Here is a 6,527-nt window from a genome sequence, read left to right as displayed (position 1 = left end):
TACAGAAAATGCACCATTGTAACCTCATACTGCAAGTTCAAGTCTGCTCCGCCACCATAGTTACAGAGAAACGATTCTGATCTCTTCTCTCCGGCAGGCCCTTTAAGCGGATATCTTTCAATTTGCTGATGGGTTTTGTTTTTAAATTGTATTGGTAGCCTACAAAATAAGAGAGCCTGCATTGACACTAGAGCATTTCTTTAAATCTACCATTTAAATCATTCATATTTTTATTCATATAATATTGTAATATAGTGGAAAAATCATTTTTTCTGCCTCAAGAGGACTCAAGCTTCATTTATGGACCGTCTGTGTGCAGACAAATTGAATAGCGCCCACGCTGGTTTTGTTGTCTTGTATCCATTAGTAATGGTTCTCAATTTAAAATGATGATAAAATATGAGAATTCCATTTTATTTGACTGTATTTTCATATCAGGGAACAATCTCAAGGCTGTAATGCATTATGTAGCTAAAGGCTGATATTGTCACGACTTGTGTCCTCTCCAGCACAGTATCTGCTCACAGGAATGGCTGAAATGTTACAGATCCTTGAAAAAATATGAGAACTAAACAGTGTGTTGACTCCATTACATATAAGACCTTTGCATATGCAAAGTCCAACACAACCCAGCTAGGTAAACTTGTGAATATACAACACGAGAGCCGCTGCATGAGACAGCACAGTCTGCATTTCCATTTTGACACCATCTACTTTTACAAGAAATCTGAGCAAATATGGGCACTCAGTAGCTAAAGCGAACCTGTAAGCCCTCACATAAAAATCAAGTGCATTGCCCTTGAAATGCCAAAACTAAACGAGGACATTTTGCATCAGAGCAAACGTTTACATAGAGTTAATTTCGGTGTCTTGAATGTGTCTGTCTGGTTTTCTACAATGTCAACAGGCTTGAGACGTGGGCAAGTTGGATGTCACTCAAGCAAGTGAATGGGCAACTAAAACTCAGCTGGAACATAGTTCTCTAACCTGAGTGCATGGAGAGAGGAACAGTGGATAAGTGCCTGCACTGTGTGCTCACTGCTCACCCTGAATACAATCCGCTCTTAAGAGTCATTTATATGTGAAGGGGTGTGAGGCTAGTTAGAAGGTTCTTTCTGCTACTGATTATGCCTGTGGATATAATAACCAATAATGACTTCATTTTGAGTGCCGCTGCTTTGATAACATTTATAAGAATTACTTGTTCCCCCAGTAGAACAGTCACTACTAGGGGAACAAATGGCCCTTAAAATATACTGTATATTATTGGTGTTTTATATGTACACTAATATTCCATTCCACATAACAGTTTTTTAAATGTATTTATTTATAGGTATATATATATATATATATATATATATATGTGTGTGTGTGTGTGTGTGTGTGTATGTGATTGTGTGTGTATGTGTGTAAATACCTGTATATAAAATGTACAATGTAGCCATTATTTATGGCAGTGTTCTTAGAATTTAATTGGCCTCGATTTTGTAAAACAGATGCCAAAGCTTGCTCAAAACAAAATACTTGCCTGGACGACATTAGCATCCTGCTGCATCCAATTCATCCAGCAACAATCAACGACAAAGCAGCAGTGATTTGCAGTTTCCTTGATGACCACACGGAGTCAGAGTCACACAACAAACATGCAGCTGTGATCTAATGCTCAGAAGCTGGACTTGCGTTACAGCAGTAGGCTGAATAAGATGAGAAAAAAAACCCTCATATTATTTTGTCTGAAATCCCAGTTCATCAATCCCTTTGAAGTGCTTCTAAAGTTATGCTTTACAATTTCATAGTCTTTGATCCTTTTTCATCTGGAGTGTCATACAATATCACAATTAGTGTCCCATGGACATTAAGTATTATATCAGTAGAATGGGCCCAGCTTTGATAATACATGGTTGAAAACATAATTCTGAGGACACAGAGAAATGAGATCTTGAACTTTGATTGCTACTAGGTGTGGTGCCCCTCTAATCTCAGTGAAACTCTTCTAGATCAAAGAGCATGATGCAGCCCAGTTGAAATACACTTGCAACAGCTCCAATTCTAAATCTGTGACCTTAACAGAGCCCGATGATGCAAAGATGCACTGTATTTGCCTCAAAGGGACATGAGTGCTACAATCAGTATTCCTCTGTCCACCACCATTAGAGTAATTGTTCCCATCGAACAAGTGATAATTACCAAATCTGGTAATCTAATATATTAAAAACATACACTGCAGCTGTCCCACTTAAACACACAAACATATGTACTCACTTTTGAGTGATCCTTTGCTTGTTCACCACACATGAGAGCGTTGATCTGATCCACGGTACTGTAGGTATCAGTGGCCAGCAGGGTGCGCTCTCTCCTAATGTCCCTAACCGCTCTCACATAACTCTCTCTCACACTGAGGCCGGCTGCCACACTCTCCTCGTCTCCTAGCAACCTCAGAACCCTGCCTCCAATCACTACGGATACCGGGAGGGATGGAGGGAGGGTGGGAGAGTGTGAAAGAGGCAGAGGGGGAAGAGGAGGAGGAGGAGGAGGAGGAGGAGGAGAGGCTGGCTAGGCATCAGCATCCCAAGCAGTAAAACTGAAAGTGTGCAAAGGTAAAAAAGTTGATGCAAGGGTTTCAGAAGTGGATCATGTTGGGTGGGAGGGATCAGAGTGAGAGAGGTGAATCATGGAGCCAAGGTTCTCAGGGACACATTGAGATCATAATTCAAATCAGCCATATTACAGACTGTGAAGTGGAGGAGAGTGATTGCCCCAATTAAGCCTGTTTGTCTTGAGGGTCCCCTTTTGCTTATAGCCTCCACAGCTCATGGTCCCTCCTCCCCCAGCAGCTTCTCCTGTCCTCTCTTCTTCCACTCTCACCCACCTTCTCCTGTAGCCCATTAAATTTGATGCCGCCATCATCATCTCCGTCCTGTCCTTGTGACTTGTGCCGGGGCCTCTGTGCTTTATTACCGCACTCTTCTCTATGGCGATCTGTGTTTCTCTCACACACATGGGGTGTGCGTGAATGCATGTACACACAGAGATAAAAATGTGCACACACATACAGTACAATCCTACGTTGCTTCACACACATCACATACATTTACACCGGTATCCTGGAGATGCCCACACACTCACACGTCACATAATAAGCCCGTATAATATTCTGTGTATATGCCATGCATACAGAACACAAAGTAAACACACTTCGCACACACACACACACACACACACACACACCCCCACACAGGCTCATCCCTCACAGTCACAACACACGAGCTTTCACACACTCCCTGTGTGATGCGACAGTGACCTTAGACACTTGATCGCCTCCCCCCTGTGGCGGCTGTCATGTGGGGATGCGCCACACAGATACACGCATGACAGGGTTTAGTCAGGGAGACTGAGCCATGTTCAACGTCAGGTTGATACACAACACGAGTCACTGGAGTGAAAGCTGACAGGTCGTGCGCAGCTCGTAACAAATGCAATATGATACTTAAAAAACAAACTGACATGAGACAGTGAATATAAACGGACTATATAAAATACATTACTACATTCTGTAAAATTATTGCACATGTGAGTTATTGCTGATGGCAAGATTCGGTATGTGTGTTGCAGTGTAAGTTTGTAGCAAAATAGTAGAGAGGAAATATTAAAGCATTTCCAGCCTGTTAAATGTTGCACACTTGTCAGCATATTGCAGCCTAAAGCTCTATCAATAAACTGTTATTATTGTCTTATTATTCATTGCATTGACTACATGACTACATTTAATTTAACATTTAATTTAATCTCAGCAGGAGATTAAAAAAAATGTGGATTGCATCTACAAATCTTTATAACGACAATATGAGGAATTTTAAAATGCATGTTAACAGTATAGATAAGAATGGGAATAACAGTGACAGGAATAGTACCACTAATAATCATTTAATTAACTGGCTACTACTACAATTATATTAATTATGTACAGGCAAGAACAAACTATTTATATACAGTTACTATACTGTTACTATGCTATGATAAGATATGACGTGATATATGATTAAACTCAATTGTTGAACTCATTGTACAACACCATTCACTTTACAACACCCTGTGCTTTTGACTGCTGCCACAGCATCAGACAAACACATCGTCCTTTGAAGAAATCTGTTCCAAGAAGAGCAGCGCGTGAATATACGCCAGCAAAACTTTTAACTCTGAGCCAGAGAAGAGATGCAGGAAGGAGAGGAGGAGAGGAAGCAGGGAGGGAGGAGGGAGAACATGTGTATGTCTGTGTATGTGTGTCTTTGTGCGTGTGCGCAAGAGGATTGATAAAGAAAAAGAGAAAACGCTGCTGTTGCCGAGGCAACCATCTCTCTCCCCTCTCCTCTTTAACCCTTTCTCCTCAGCACTTCCCTTTCACCTTCTGTCTTTTACCATCGCAGCCATCTCTCACGTGTTGATGTCCTATCACTCCATCTGTCCCTCTCTTTCTCTCCACACAGCTCTCTCCTCTCCGTCTCTCTCTCTTCCCATGCCTGTCTTTCCCTCCGATATACAAAAGCTTGATTCGTGAGCTGTTCAGTCTCACCTTCATCTTGATTATTCATCCTCTTGTTGACACACCTGTCATTTTGTCTGCACACATGTGCTTCGTTAACTCTGAATCATTGTGTGCTAGAGAACAGTAACGATTTGTGCGACACTGCGTTAACTATCAGAAGGTAATTGTTTCACTGCAGGTGTTACTGATGATTTGAAAACTTTAACACATGGTGCAACAACATGGCTGCTGGCATGCAGGAAATGCTGACAATACAGTGCGGTCATTCTTGAAGATGTGAACGTTTGTATATTTGAAAAGTTGAGCAAATGTTCAAGTTTGCATTTGGAACTTATCCAACATTTTATTTTCTCATGACTGTAGGTGATTGGAGGATATTCAGTGCAACAGATCTGAAGAAAGGATGTTTTATATGATTACATGGTATGCACTTTAGCCAACTGGGCCATTGCACCACAGTGCTTTTATCATCCTATTATGAAGGGTTTAAGTAAGTTTAAATTGATAATTTTCTGGGTGCTAAGAAGGTATACTGCCAGTGACCATTTCTGACACATGGTCAGAGTATATGTTAAGGAGAAACAAGCAGTGGGTTGGACTCTTAAAAACATAGTTTGATATTTTGGGAAATACGCATATTTGTTTTCTTACCGACAGTTAGATGACAAGATCAATACCACTCTCATGTCTGTACGCTGAATATGAAGCTACAGCCAGCAGCTGGTTAGCTTAGCTTAGCACAAAGTGTGGAAGCAGGGGGAAACAGCTAGCCTGGCTTCGTCCAAAGGTAACAAAATCCACCTACCAGCACCTCTAAAGCTCTCTAATTAACACCTTATATCTCGTTTGATCAAACCACACAAAAACCAGTGTTAAACGACACTTTGTAGTTTTACGAGAGGTTATGTGCCGGGCTGTTTCTCAGTTGGGACGAGTTACTCCCTGGAGTCTGACAACTGGTCCCAGTCAAGAGATAGTCCAGCAATTAACCCCCTGTAAAACGTTGAATTGTCATGTTTAAACATGATGGGCCAGAAAGCAAATAAGTGTATTTCCCAAAATGTCAAACTATTCCATCAAAGTATGCATTGCCCTTATTGCCACCCAATTCTAATCCTGAATTTGCAAACTATTGCCAAAATCAAATCAAACTAAATTTCACAAATTAATTAAAGTTCACTCCTGTGTAATCATTTGATATGATGGGCGTGTACCAGTGCAAAATAGGACATTTAGAGGTCAGAAAAAATAACAGTGCCAACAACCATCCTCAACTCTTGCCAATTTCCAGTATTTACTCTCTCGCTCTTCGACTGCTGCATCGTGAAATAAGCTGCCACCCCCATAAGACACAATTCCATATGCTTCGTGTGTGTATTGATCACATGCAGTCTCCGTCCACTGTATAGATTATGAATGCTGGTGTGCTGTCCAGATGCTGTGTGAAATCAGAGGCTGGTGTTGCTCTCTCACACACACACACACACATACACACACAGAGAGAGGGAGAGCGAGAGAGAGGGGAGACAAATCAAATCTCAAGGAACAGTTTGTTTGCAGTGTACGGAGGTGAGTGTAATCAGCATGTGTCACACACATGCATCTGCCTTCCATTATACCAAATGCTTGAATTACAGTTAACAACTCAGCTGCTCTTGTTCGATCTTTCAGACCCTCCGTCTTCCATTTACTGAAAGATGAGCTTGAAATGCATTACTAGTATGTAACAATGTTACTGTAAATAATATATTTTACATTTCATTGCTGCTTCAGACCCTTCTGCTCTCTGTGTTTTTTTTTTGACATAATATATCCTGTTGCTAGGTAACTGTTAATTGTTCAAATGTAGGTAGCCTACTTTGTAAAGAGTAGAGACAGGCAATGTTTGAGGAAAAAGGTAAGAGAGAGAGAGAGAGAGCAAGAGAATGATAGCAGTGCTGTAGATATTGGTGCGACACACACACACACACACACACACACACAC

This window comes from Siniperca chuatsi, linkage group LG21 (assembly GCF_020085105.1).
Source record: "Siniperca chuatsi isolate FFG_IHB_CAS linkage group LG21, ASM2008510v1, whole genome shotgun sequence".
Classification (NCBI taxonomy): Eukaryota; Metazoa; Chordata; class Actinopteri; order Centrarchiformes; family Sinipercidae; genus Siniperca; species Siniperca chuatsi.
Note: the sequence above shows the minus strand (reverse complement) of the source record.